This window comes from Zingiber officinale, chromosome 1A (genome assembly GCF_018446385.1).
Source record: "Zingiber officinale cultivar Zhangliang chromosome 1A, Zo_v1.1, whole genome shotgun sequence".
Lineage (NCBI taxonomy): Eukaryota > Viridiplantae > Streptophyta > Magnoliopsida > Zingiberales > Zingiberaceae > Zingiber > Zingiber officinale.
Window position 1 is genome coordinate 143,405,387 of NC_055987.1, and position 14,280 is coordinate 143,419,666.

The following is a 14,280-nucleotide window of genomic DNA, read 5'->3' on the forward strand; positions in this document are numbered from 1 at the left end:
GATTAAAAATGGTCTGTATCATCTTCAATGTCCTTCCTTTAAAGTTTTCATTGGTGAACACACTAATAAACCAGTTTGGCATGCTCGTCTTGGTCATCCTTCTCTTCGAATAGTTCAAAGAATCATAAGTCAATTTGGTTTACCTACTTCATATACCTCATCACCTCAGTTATGTAAGGCATGCTTGGAAGCCAAGAGTCACAAGTTACTTTTTTCTTCAGGTAATCATATTTTTAATTTTCTACTTGAAATAATTCATTATGATATTTAGGGTCCCGTTTCTATCCTGTCCAATCAAGGTTTTCTATATTATGTCACTTTCATTGACCATTTTAGCAAGTTTACTTGGCTCTATCCTATGAAATGAAAGTTTGATTTGCTTGACATGTTTTGCCGTTTCAAAACCAAGTTGAACGTTATTTTGGTCGTAAAATGCTTGCTTTTCATTCTGATTGGAAAGCGAGTATCAAGTTCTTCATTGTCATTTTGCTTCTTGTGGAATTGTTCATCGAGTCTCTTATCCCCACACCCTTGAACAAAATGATTTTGCAGAGAAAAAGCATTTACATATAGTGGAAACAACCTTAGCTCTTCTTAATCATGTATCGGTTCCTCATAAATTTTGGGATCAAGTGGTTAGCACTGCAATTTACCTCATAAATCACCTTCCAACTCCTTTGCTTGATCAAAAGTGTCCACTAGAGAAGCTTTATAATCGAACTCCCGACTATACTTTTCTTCGAGTCTTTGGTTGCACATGTTATCCATGGTTACATCCCTACTCTAAACATAAATTACACTCTCGTTTATAACAGTGTGTTTTCTTTGGTTATAGCAATTTGCATCATGGGTATCATTGCTTACATATACCGATCGGGCGGATTTATATTTCTCGGCATGTTATTTTTATGTGTCTCTCTTCCCTTTTTTAGAAGCATGCTCATCCTCTCCTCTAGAGACAAGTGACACATATTTGGTACCACCCACCCTTACAACAAGCATGCAACATCTATCTCTTCTACCGAGAAATAATATTAATACACGAGGTAATGGTATTTTAGGTCCAACTCCATCTTCGCCACTCTTTGAGGCCTCCCCTTCTGATTCTTCTAGCACATCATCAAATCGTAAGGATAATTTGCTTCCTTCCTCGGATATGCCACATATCACATCTTCGCATTCCCAACCTGGCCCCTCGCCTTCTTCGACAAGTGATTCTGATAAAGATGTTCCTCGGCGCACACTTCCCTCAAGTGATATCTATGCACGATGTCCACCAGAAGTCATCCCCTTCCACGGGCTCTAGTTATCTCTTCAAAATCTATCGAACCAACATGCTTTACACAGGCGGCTAAGGATCCAAATTGGCATGCTGCGATAACTATCGAATTTGATGCTCTCCTTTACAATGAGACTTTGGTGCGTAGTTACTTGCACTACCTCCATGAATATTGTGGGTTCCAAATGAGTCTTCCGTCTCAAGTATCGTGTTGATGGCTCTCTTGAATGATATAAAGCTCGTCTTGTGGCGAAAGGATTCAATCAACAACTAGGTATTGACTTTAATGATACATTCAGTCCGGTTATTAAGATTATAACCGTCAGATTATTTCTATCTATAGTTGTTAGCTCCAACCGACCAATATGTCAATTAGACGTTTCCAATGTCTTTCTTCATGGTTATCTTGAGGAAACCATGTATATGGAGAAATCACTTGGGTTTATTCAACCACAACTTTTAACATATGTTTATCAGTTGAAGAAATCATTAGTTTCATCGTCTCTCTACTTAGCTACATACTCAAGGGTTCTCTGACTCAAAAACTGACTCTTCTTTATTTTATAAGTGCAATCCCGGCTCTATGCTTTTTCTCTCTTTTTATATGGATGATATTCTTCTAACCGATAATGATCAAGAAGGCATCACTTCTCTACTTTGTCTTCTTAATGTTTCTTTCTTGGTATTAAACTTTTTTCAAATCTTGATGGTTGTCTCCTTTCACAAAGCAAATACATTATTAGAATTCTTCAACTAGCTAAAATGGATGGTGCACGTCCTATCTCAATACCGATTGTTGTAGGCAACTTTTTTGCCCCTTCATCATTTCCTACTTTGGCCGATCCTCAAATTTATCGGAGTATTGTTGCAACCCTACAATATGTCACTATCACATGTCCTGATATATCTTTTGTTGTCAATCAGGCTTGTCAATATATGCATTCTCCCACTGAACAACACTGGAAAGGAGTTAAGAGGATCCTTCGTTATCTCAAAGACACTATTCTTCATGGTCTCTTTTTATATCGACGTTCCTCACTAGAGTTGAATGTATTTAGTGATGCAGATTGGGTAGACTCTCTTGAAGACAGACGTTCTACTGGAGGATATGCAATATTTCTGGGACGAAATCTTATCTTATGACATTCTAAAAGCAACTTACTATATCTCGCCGAAGCTAAATATAAAGTTGTTGCTAATATAACGTCTGAAATCATTTAGCTCTAATCCCTTCGCGCAAAGTTACATCTTTCTATTGATGCTATACCTAAGATATGGTATGATAACATTGGAGCAACATATCTTATTGCAAATCCAGTTTTTCATGCTCGCACAAAACATGTGGAGATGGATTTTCACTTTATACGAGAACGTGTAGCGGCTAAATAACTGTCAGTCTCATACATCTCTATAGAGGATCAAGTTGCTAACATTATCCAGACAACAATTTCATAGATTGACAATCAAACTCAATGTGTTGCACATCCCATTGAATTTGTCGGGGGTAATGACAACAAAGATAGCAGTTTAGGATAATAATCAGAAGATTTATCATGTTCCGGATGGAAATTAGGAATTGATTTCAATTATTGATAGCTTACTATATTTGGATTGCAATCACAACCATATTTATCATTATTTCTGTATTTATTATTATTATAGGTATCATAATATGTTACCATATTTATCATAATATTTTTTCATATATTATTTGACCATCATATAAATAAATCTGTTAGCCTATGACAATAATCAATAAGAAAGTAATTATTTCTTCTCTCTCTTTTTGCTTATCACATTCTTATCACCGTGTACCATGTCGTTTTCAACATCTTCATCCGCCAATAGAAGGTGAGCGCGGCCGGTAGCGCACCGAACATAAGGATGATACGCCAGACGTAGTTGGCCTCGGGCACAATTGAGCCTACCGGGTCAGCTAAGTACGGAGGAGCCTAGAATCGATTCTTGAAAGTGGCAGAGACAATGATGGTGACCATGCCTCCGGTGAGGATGGTCAGGCCTTGCATGGTAAAGACGGCGGCTATGAAGGCGTCGCAGGTCTTCTTGTATGTGTACTCTGACATTATAGTGGTGGAAAGAGGGTAGCCGCCATCAATACTGAAGTCGTGCCAGAAGCGGAAGAAGTAGAGGGTGGTTATGACGCCCAAGGCGCCGAACGAGAGCCTGGAGGTGATGGAGAAGAGGACCTTGATCATCTAGAGTTGCTAGAAAAATGGGATCTCGTTCTCCACGTCGCAACCGCCACAACAGGTCCACTGGGTAGTCCACCACACCTTGAACCAGAAGATGCTCATGAAGTGAATGATGAGGAAGCCGTCCAGCAGCACCATGTGGCTGTTCTTGGCGGTGTTGTTGGAGAAGCCGACGAAGCGGTTGTTGCCTCCGGAGGCTGACGCTAGGGGTGACGTTAGCAGGGATGTCAAGGAGGAAAGCGTGGCTGTGTACGGCGAGGTTGTGCCCCTTGAGGCTGAAAGCATAGGCCTACTGATTCTCATCAGCAACGAGTACTTCGACGGTGGCGACGGAGCCTAACTTGCACAAATTTCGGCAATTTGTGTGTTGATGGTAGTTTCTGGAAAAGGGCAGCACACTGTGGAATGCAAGTTGTCGGTGTGATTGCTGCAAAGAAAAGGGAAGCTGCTAGTAAAACAGGAAAAAGAGAGGTTGTTGCCGCTAGCAAGAAGAAGAATGAGATGGGGAATAAAAGGTGAAGGAAGAGATCTTGTGGTGGTCTGTGTGGAGGAAAAAAACATGAAAAAAAAAACAAGGAGAGAAACAGTGGAATTGAGGTTTTGAGAAACTTGATTTGATCGGTGAAAGGAATAATAGCAAAGAAAGAATTAAAAAGATAAAATAAAGAGAAAAAAATGAACATCAATAAAATATAATTAGAAGAAAAGAGCATAGGGCAAAGTCCATGACTTTGATACCATGTTGAAACATTGAAATATAGAAACAAGTAGACATAGAAAAGAAGAATTAGAGAGAAAACTAAAGAGAAGACAATTACTTTATTATTATTATTAATTAATTGTCATAGCAAGCCTATTTATACAGATTGTTAAAGTATTATATGGAAAATATTATGATAAATATGGTAATAACAAATATGGAAATAAAAATAAATATGATTGAGATTGTGGTCTAAATATGGTAAATATCAATTTCTTATTCTTATCTGGACTGTCATCTTTATCCTCATTACCATCTTTATCTTCATTAGTAACCATTTCTATTTTTAATGAGATACAATGACCTCAACATGATTGATAGAATTATTGGATGTTTAACAAACTTCTACAATCCTCCATTTAAGAACCGCAAGTTTCTTTGCAAGCTTGTGCTTGCAAATTCGAGTAATCATTCTCCTTGTCTGTCATTAGTGGGTTTCATAGTGTCATTTAGTTCTCCTGATTAGAACTACTAGTTTCTTATAAAGGCAAGATACAAGCAGGGCCACATGATGTATCTTTACTAGAAGTTTCTTTGTCAAGCTTGTGTTTGCAAATCCGAATATTCACTCTCTTTTTTCTGTCACTATTGAGTTTCATTTTGTCTGCTGGCTGCTTTTTTATATACAAGGCCCTTGCACTTCAAATGCAAGGTACGAGGAGGGTCAAATGGTGTGGCTTTTTTCTGACTAATCATACACCTGAAAGTTGAAACCTAGATCTCTAGTTGTCTCTGTGCTTGCAATCTGGAGTGTCTCTAACTTAGTTTTTGTCAATCAGGTCAGATATTTACGGATGTGGTTGGAAGCCCATACTATGTTGCTCCCGAAGTTTTATGCAAGCATTACGGACCTGAAGCTGATGTATGGACAGCAGGTGTTATACTTTACATACTGTTAAGTGGTGTGCCACCTTTTTGGGCAGGTATGATGCGACTCTTTTCATGATTACATGACCTCATGATTGTAGAATCACTCAATAAGATCTTTCTTTTTCCAGAAACTCAGCAAGGAATATTTGAGGCTGTTATAAAAGGAGTCATTGATTTTGACTCAGATCCATGGCCTTTAATCTCTGAAAGCGCCAAAGATTTAATAAGGAAAATGCTCAACTCTCCTCCTTCAGAACGATTGACAGCCCATCAAGTGCTATGTAGGTGACTGAGATTCGTCTTTTGTTTCTCATTATGTGACTTCCTGATTAATAGTCTGATGTTGTTTCGCAAGGAATGTAAAATAATCTTTGTTAACCCTTTAACAAGTTAAAGTTGGCAAGCAAATGTTATCCTTAACTTCATCTGTTTGTATTCTTTGATGCAAATGAGACTACAAATATCGAACTATAAAATCAGAATAGCCATTTCTACGTCTTTCTCCCTTAGCAAACCTGATGATACATAAAAAATTATACACACTGGATGTGAAATAAATAGCAGTTCACTATAGTCTTCAAAACTGTAAATACCAATAACGTGAACAGATTGTAAGTGAAAAAGTGACATATAATTATTTTAATATATTAATTATGAATTGTTTATTTAACACATAGGAAACTTTGGTTTTGCCTGAGCCTTCTTGTGATAATTTCTAAGTTATTTTATTAATTGATTTTTGTCATCTCAGTAAGGACATCCTGAAATGTGGGTTCTGTTTAAGAGCAAATTTAATATGCTATAATGGAATATGTGTTATCCTTTGTGTACATTCTGATGTATGCTTGGCCAGATACCTGGTATTACTAAAATAACAGTTTTATCTGAGTTTGAGCTATTGCCAAGACAACAGAGTAAAATTCAGTGCAAATGTTGACGATGAGGAACTTCTAGATGATTGTATATATCATTAAGTCATACATCCATGATGATTTAAGATTTACTTTGTTGTCTGACATCTTGTATTGTTCATGTTGTGCTCAGCTCATCCCTGGATTATTGAACAGGGAGTTGCTTCTGACCGAGCTCTAGATCCAGCAGTCCTCTCCCGTCTCAAACAATTTTCTGCAATGAACAAGCTAAAGAAGATGGCCTTGAGGGTGAGTGCAAATTTAATTAATCTTACCTATTATAAGAAGTTTTGGCATCAACTTATTCTCATTCCAAATAAATATATGAAGAAATGTTCCATTGTTATGCTATTTGATCTAAGTGATTCCACATACTTTCCTTAATTAGCTATTGAAAAGTACATCAACAAATCTCTAGACTCACTCCTATAAAGTTGTATTATTGTAGCATTTCTTATTATTCTCTTTCTGTACTCGTGCATTTTCATAGCAAGATTTTCTGTCTTTTAGGTTATAGCGGAAAGCCTCTCAGAGGAGGAGATTGCTGGACTTAGAGAAATGTTCACAGCTATGGACACAGACAAACAGTGGTGCAATTACTTTTGATGAGCTAAAAGCTGGTTTCAGAAAATATGGTTCTACATTGAAGGATACTGAGATCCGTGATCTTATGGAAGCGGTAAGTTGATATATCTTGATTAAACTCAACAATGTTTTGAAGAATATTTTGGTTTCATGTCCAAATATTATTACTTGATTTAATCTTTTTGTTTATGTAAAATGTGGCAACAAAATAATAATTAAATAATAAGGTTATTAGACAAATAATTTTATTGGATTTTTAGAAATTTTCTGGAAATTAATTGGAGCTCGTATGAGGTACGTTAAAGGGATTAATTATTAGACCAAGAAAAAGTCTGTTTAAGTTACCCGATTTAAACGAGGAAATCTTTAGGGTGCGTTTGGTTTGCACCGTTTTCATTTTCATTTTCTGGAAAACGCGCGTTTTCTAGAAAACAGAAAACGACTTTTTGTCATTCTCTGTTTTTCTAGAAAACGATAGCCAAATTTTTAGAAAACGCGCGCGGAAAACGCAAACCAAACACCATTTTCCAGAAAATGCGCGTTTTCCAGAAAATGAAAATGGAAAATACGCGTACCAAACGCCCTCTTAATTTCCTTAAATATTTTCTTTTTCCTTTTCCTTAAAAGCTTTCCCGTGCCCTAGCCTTAGACGGCGATTCTGTTCCTCCCCGAGCCCTCACCTCCTCCGCCGAGTTCCTTTCTCCCGACCTCCTCCCCCTCAGCCCTTTCTCGTGCCGAGTCCTCACAAGCCACCTCCTCCCTCACGAGACTCTTCTCCACCGCCGCTGCCTCCTCCGTGCCACCTCTTGACCCAGTCGGCGCCGACCCATTGCCCTAGCCGCCGCACAAGCAGAGAGAAGGAACCACGATCGCCCCTTCGCGCCGACCGCCTGCAGCCGCGGGTCATTGCCGGAGAAGAAGATGCTCCATCTCCTCTTCCTCCTTGAGTCGCACGCTGCCCAGTCTCCTTTTCTCTCCCAAGCCGCACCGCCGAGCCAAGGCAGCCGACCCCTCTTCCTCCCGTGGAGGTATGCCCTAACTGATCCGACAAGTAGTTCCTTCATAGATAGGTATGGATGGGTAGGCTAGCAGTGAGGTTTGGGCGCTAATTTTGTATCCGTGCAAGGTTTTTGCTTGATTTCTAAATGGGTTTTGAAAGATTTTGCTTGGGTTCAGTGGACATCTTTGTTCCTTTGTTTGGGTTTGATTCTTCGAAATGGATTTAGTGTTGGCAGACTCGGTATATTGATTGATCTGGAATTTTAACGATGATTGGCAGGAAGTATTCTGTTTAGTTTGCTGAAGGTTCTGTGGGATTGTTTGATTCAGGTAACATATATCTTTTGTTAAATTTAATTCAATGAGGATTAGTTCTTCAACTAATAGGGGATTAGTAGATGTGTAGATAAGTAAAGGATTAATTAATTTATGATGTAGGGTTGATGTAGATGATTACATGATTATTTATAGGATTATGAGATTAGTATTATGATTTGTTATGATCGATTGTTAGCTAAATTGATATTGTGATTAATAGAATCACTAAGTTGATGTTGTGATTTAATTGGGTGGATTTCCATATATGGATCAGTTGATGAAAGGGTGATTAATAAAAGCTTTCATGATCGATATAAAAGACCATTGGATTGATTATGAGATGTGGACTGTGTCAGAAAGATGTGAGGATTCATGGATGAGTTGGATTAGGGTTTTTCCCTAATTAAGTTGAGTTTCGGTTTAGCTAATGTTGTTTATGAAATTAAGCTAAATTGTACATCATGTGATTTGCAGGACGTTGATTGAAGATGGTGGACACGATCTACATATATAGGCGGGTACTTCTTGCTTTGTTTCCTTTTAGTATTTTGACCTTAGTACATGAATTGTTTTGGATAAGGACTGTTTACCTTGACTCCACTCTTATTTTCCTGCGCTTGATACTTCCACGCAATCTTTGAGAAATTCGTTTCCATATCTATACAGTCTCTTGTTGTTGTCCATGATCAGTAGCAGACACTAGATACCATGTTTGTATGCTTTGACTGTTGTTTATTTATGTACTATATTGAGCATGTTGGCTTCATGTAGTATACTTGTTTCTGTTTATATATATATATATATGATGACTGTTGCATGGTTCGCATCATGTCATTGCATGCATGCCGCATCCTCAGCCACTCGAGAGAGTGGTAGCTGGAGTTGATGTCGCTTGTCCTGTCGTGCCGCACTCGGCCACTCGTGTGAGTGGTAGCTGGAGTACGAGCAGGGGGGACCCCGTCACAGATGTAGCTAGTTAGCTACTATGCAACTGTCCCCTCGGCCACTCGTGTAAGTGGTAGCTGGAGTGGTGTACAGTCTGTTACTGACCCGGCCTCTCGACCATACAGGGGTCATGGTGCGGAGAGGTGGGCGGGAGTGACCATCCGTGCATACGCTGTTAATATATTTGTTTTGGCTGCGTCTACATATGCTGTTATTGCTTACTTACTGCTGTTGTTCACATATGCTGATATGCTTACTTGTGTTGAGATATATTCTCATTGTAGATGTTTAGTCATTGGAAATTTGTATATACCTTGCTTATTACCTCTATAGTTATGAACAGTACTGTAGCAGATTAGTACCAGTTCTGACCTACTATACCTAGCGTAGGATATGGTTTCAGGTATGAGCATTTATTTTGGTTCTATTATAGTATCTGTTATTCGTCTTATGAGACTGTATACCGTTGACACTCTCTACTTACATGTTATGTTCATACACTATCTCTTTCCTTACCCGCTGAGTTCCAATACTCACCACCCCACAAAATGGTTTTCTTTCGCCAAGTAACAGATAGATGAGTCATGGATGCTTGGAGAGATGCCGGCTGCCAGTCCTGGGTCCTACGTCACACTCGAGGATAGTTTTCGTTTTGATTTTGTTATCGTTTGGGGGTGGTATATTGATTTTGTGTATTTTGTTTTCCAACAAGTCGATGCGAATTTTGGGTCAAGTCTGTGATGACAGGTATTTTTGTTAGTGTCGTTGTCGGTTTTACGTTCGTATCGTTTTATGTCTTCCGCTGCTGTGTGCTTATATCCAGCTGTATATGTCTTATACATTTATGTCCAGCCGGGTAGGCTGTGTATATTAACTGCGTGGTTATATTGTTTATATTTTGTATATATATATATTCCAGCCGAGTGTGGCTGAGGTATATTTTGTATGTAGTAATGCTTTAGATTGTCACCCGTATAGGGGAGATGTTGCCGAAATTTCTTCGGACAGGGACTCCTTTGGGGCGTGACAGTTTATTTGGTTATTTTTATGTTAAAAATTAGAGTTCTTTTCTTTCCTACCTTACCATGTTAACCTACTGTGTTTCTCTTTAAATTTTGGTTCTCACCGGTAATTAGTAATTGCTAAACTGTAAGGGTGGGTTTACTTGGTTGGTTTCACTTGGATGGAAGGATAGGAAAAGATGGGGCAGAGAAAGTGACACAAATGTTCCAAAGTGATGGAGTTCCATGTGCAATCGTATAAACATTTCCCTCTCCTCTTCCTCCTAACTTCCCATCCAAGCAAACAAAGCATTGCATGAAAATTACACCAAGAGATCCACGTGTAAGCAATCATGCATAATGATTGCACACTGAATTAAATTATTTAATTTCATTGGTTCAGCCATAAGAAGGGGAGCCTTGGCGCAACGGTAAAATTGTTGCCATGTGACCAAAAGGTCACGGGTTCGAATCCTGAAAACAGTCTCTTGCAAAAAAGTGGTTCAGCCATAAATAACCCAATTAATATGATTATCCTTATTCAAAATTGTAAGAAATCCTGATTGGAACATGTATCTGTTTGTCTTTTAGTAACCTTATATGGGCAAAGAAAATCTAGGAAAGCAAATATTTTAGCAACTATCCTTCTAGACAGAAACATCTATGGGAGACATAAAGTACAGTTATATTCAACATATAATGAATGTTTAGAGTTTGATTGCCATTGTCCAGAAGGAACACTCACAAAGCTGTTTCATCTTCCTTTATTTAGTAACTTGCCTTTGTCATTAATCGGAGAATCTATGAACCCTCATAGCAGACAAAGTTGCTTATTCTGTGTATCTTTCAAGTTAAGATGGAATAGAATGATCTGGAGACAAAACACTGTGCACATTTCTCTTTGACTCTTAGTATTTTAATATTCTGGTAGTGTATATTGGTGTAATGGAAATGAAGCTTCTTAGAAGTATAATGTTGATTTCTTCCTAGTGCCCACTAAACTTTTGGGTAAATGAATCAAAATTGAGTTTTTAACTGGGAACATTCCATACAGATTGTTTCTAAAACTTCTTCTCACTTTGATTTGATTTCTCTACTCCAAAACCTTTATGTTGGGAAGATGCAGGAACTAGTGTGTAAAACTAGGCTTATTATATTTGTTTATCTATTGTTTTTCTGTCTACTTTCACTTGCACCAGAATAGTGAAATGATTGACCAAAAAAGGAGAAATTATGAGGTATGTTGCTGTTGATGGAGATTATTTATGGGTCTTACACTTATGACAAGTATCTTTCCTTCAGGACTTTATATGTTAAACCTGTCCCTTTTTGACGTTGATGTAGTACAATTTGGGGAATGACTTAAAGGATATTTTTCTACAAAAGTGTTTGCTTTTGCTCCGATACAAGAAATAGTGATACAACTGAACAAAAATGATTTAATGGTATTTTCCCCCCTGAAGCATAGTTCTTTTTCCCCTCTGAAATCTGAGTTTATGGCAAATGTTGGCCTTTTGCTTTCTTAGTTTTTACTGATTTACATTTTGCAATTGAGCTTAGGCCGATATTGATAACAGTGGTACCATTGATTATGGAGAATTTATTGCTGCAACAATACATCTGAACAAGCTGGAACGTGAAGAACATTTAATAGTAGCATTTTCATACTTTGACAAGGATGGAAGTGGTTATATTACTGTCGATGAGCTCCAACAAGCTTTTAAAGAGCATAACATGACTGATGTTATTCTTGAAGATATAATTAAAGAAGCGGATCAAGATAATGTAAGTAATATATCTTGCTTGAAAATTTTGTAGCTTTTCTTTCATAATTCAAGCAAGTGGAGATATAATGCAAGTAATATCTTGCATGAAATGTTATAGCTTTTCTTTCATTAGATAAGTAAATTGACATTGATACATTCCGAACAAAGTGTTAGATACCTTGTAGTAGGTAGCTTGGGAACAATAGAAATTAAATAGGGAGTGCCTCTGATAATGTATTGTAGCTAAATAATAGAGCAGAACAAACTATAGAAGTGGCCATTTTAACATTAATGGTGAATTTTGAGAAGTTTTGACAGTAAGGAGAATAAATCTTTTACTTGCTAGAGCTAAAAATACTTGCTGCATGATGCCCCGTGTAACAAAATCCATCTCATCTGCTGTAAAAAATTGTCTATTAGATGCAAAGCATTAAATGAGTGTTCAACAAGTATTAGTCAGTGTGTAGAGATCAAATATCTGGAGCACATTTAATACATTCTAGGAAAATTCATAGGAGTACCATTTCTAGTATATATCAAATACATAGATCCAGTGTTCCCTTATCTGTCTTCATATGCTGCCAACCATTGCAGGTCCTTCAGATGTCTAAATCTTTACAATTCTATTAGAAGTTGGTATGGAAATTTGTATAATTCTGCCCCTAATCTGCTCTGCAATATTTCAGGATGGGCGTATTGATTACGGCGAGTTTGTTGTTATGATGCAAAGAGGTAGTATGGGACTGGGAAGGCGAACAATGAGAAATACTCTAACATTAAGCATGAGGGATGCCATCTTTTGAGTATTATGCTCAAATGTTGCTTTAATGTTATTATTAGTAAGGCAGCTTTCATGGCTTGTGTGTGTGTGTGTGTTTGTGTTGGTTTAGGAGATATGATGTGCAAAAGAATTGACTGTAGAATCTAATCGTAATAGTTTGTTCACATAGGATGAGAAATTCGATGTTCAAGTTGGAAGCTGTCTCCAAAAAAAAAAAAAAACTGATTCAGCTGATTAGATCAGCCATGCATTACTCACCTGTATAAGATATGTTTCTTCATAGTGTATTATTTTTACATGTTATCATAAATAAAAACCAGTTCAATTACCACAACGTTTCAGTACTCTCCGTCCTTACTGACCAGTATATATCACTTGATAAGAAAAATAGATGAGTCGAGAATAAAAGAGGATAAAAAAAAGTTTTCTCACACTTTTATTGATCATTACATATTCTATTTATAGGTTAATCCATCATACATATTAAAAAATTTACTAATTCCACAATGTTAACCATTAACATTACATTACAATCATTATCCTATTATTTCTCCACCACTAACTCAACATGTCAACTCATCAATTCACTAACACCACATTACAACTATTATTCTATTATTTCTCCACCACTAACTCAACATATTCATCAATCCACTAATACACTAATTTTATCAACAATTCATCCCTTAAAATGATATTCTAAATGTAATAATAAGTTTAAAAAGAGTCAAACTTTTAAATTCCATGTACAAACACCAAGTAGCTTTCTGAGCTTTTAAAATGCAGAAAATTTGAGAAGCTTGGTTAGTATGTCAGCAATTTCATCCTCGCTTATGTAGTAAACAAGATTAATGACTTCATTATTTGTGAGATTTCTTAAGAAATGATACCTCACATCTATATATTTACTTCGACCATGTAGCACTGGATTTTTAGAAAGTTCTATTGTCGAATTGTTGTCACAATAAATCTGAATAGGTCAATCCTCTTTGAAATATAATTATGTAATAATCTTCTTTAACCAAATAGCTTGATAAGCATAAGATGTTGTAGCAACAAACTCAGGTTCCGTGGACAATAATGTAACAATTGATTATTTTTTCGAGAATCATGAAATAACTCCTGTACCCAATATGAAAATATACCGAGATGTACTTTTTTGATCATCTAGATCTTTTACATAATCACTATCTGTAAAACCAAACAGATCTGACTTTTCTTCTTTTTTTTTTATAAAATAACCTAAACTCTTTAGTACCTTGCAAGTACCAAAAAATTCTTTTTGCGGCTAAGAGATACATTTCTATAGCACGATCCATGTATCTACTAATCATACTTACAACATGCATAATATTAGGTCATGTCGCCGTCAAATACATTAAACTCCCCACTCTCTGTTTGTAAAGTATGGGATCAACATTTTTTCCTTCAATATCTTTATGTAACTTCACTCTAAACTTGGATGGAGTATTTTCATGATTGTAATCTTTTATTTGAAACATGTCCTAATTTTCTTGCACATATCTTCTTTAAGAAAGAAAATTCTAATAGAAGCTTGCACCACTTCAATACAAAGGAAAGAATGCATCTTACCAAGAGCAGACATTTCGAATTCTTTCATCATAGAATTTTTAAAAATTTTAAATATAGATGTACTATTTACAGTGTAGATTAAGTCATCTACATATAAACAAATTATCAATATTTTTCCTCCATCATCAATCTTAATAAAAAGAGTGTGTTCATAAGAGCATTTTTGAAAGCATTCCTTCAAAAAAAAATAAGTTTTTATACTATTATACCAAACCCATGGGGCTTGTTTTAGTCCATATAGAGGGTTCTTTAATCTATA

The 14,280-nt window shown here is 36.7% G+C and overlaps 1 pseudogene; it reads left to right on the forward strand.

Moving 5' to 3' along the window:
- Positions 1 to 12,756, forward strand: part of LOC122036923 — a 50,770-nt pseudogene extending 38,014 nt beyond the window's left edge.
- Positions 12,757 to 14,280: the final 1,524 nt, after the last annotated feature.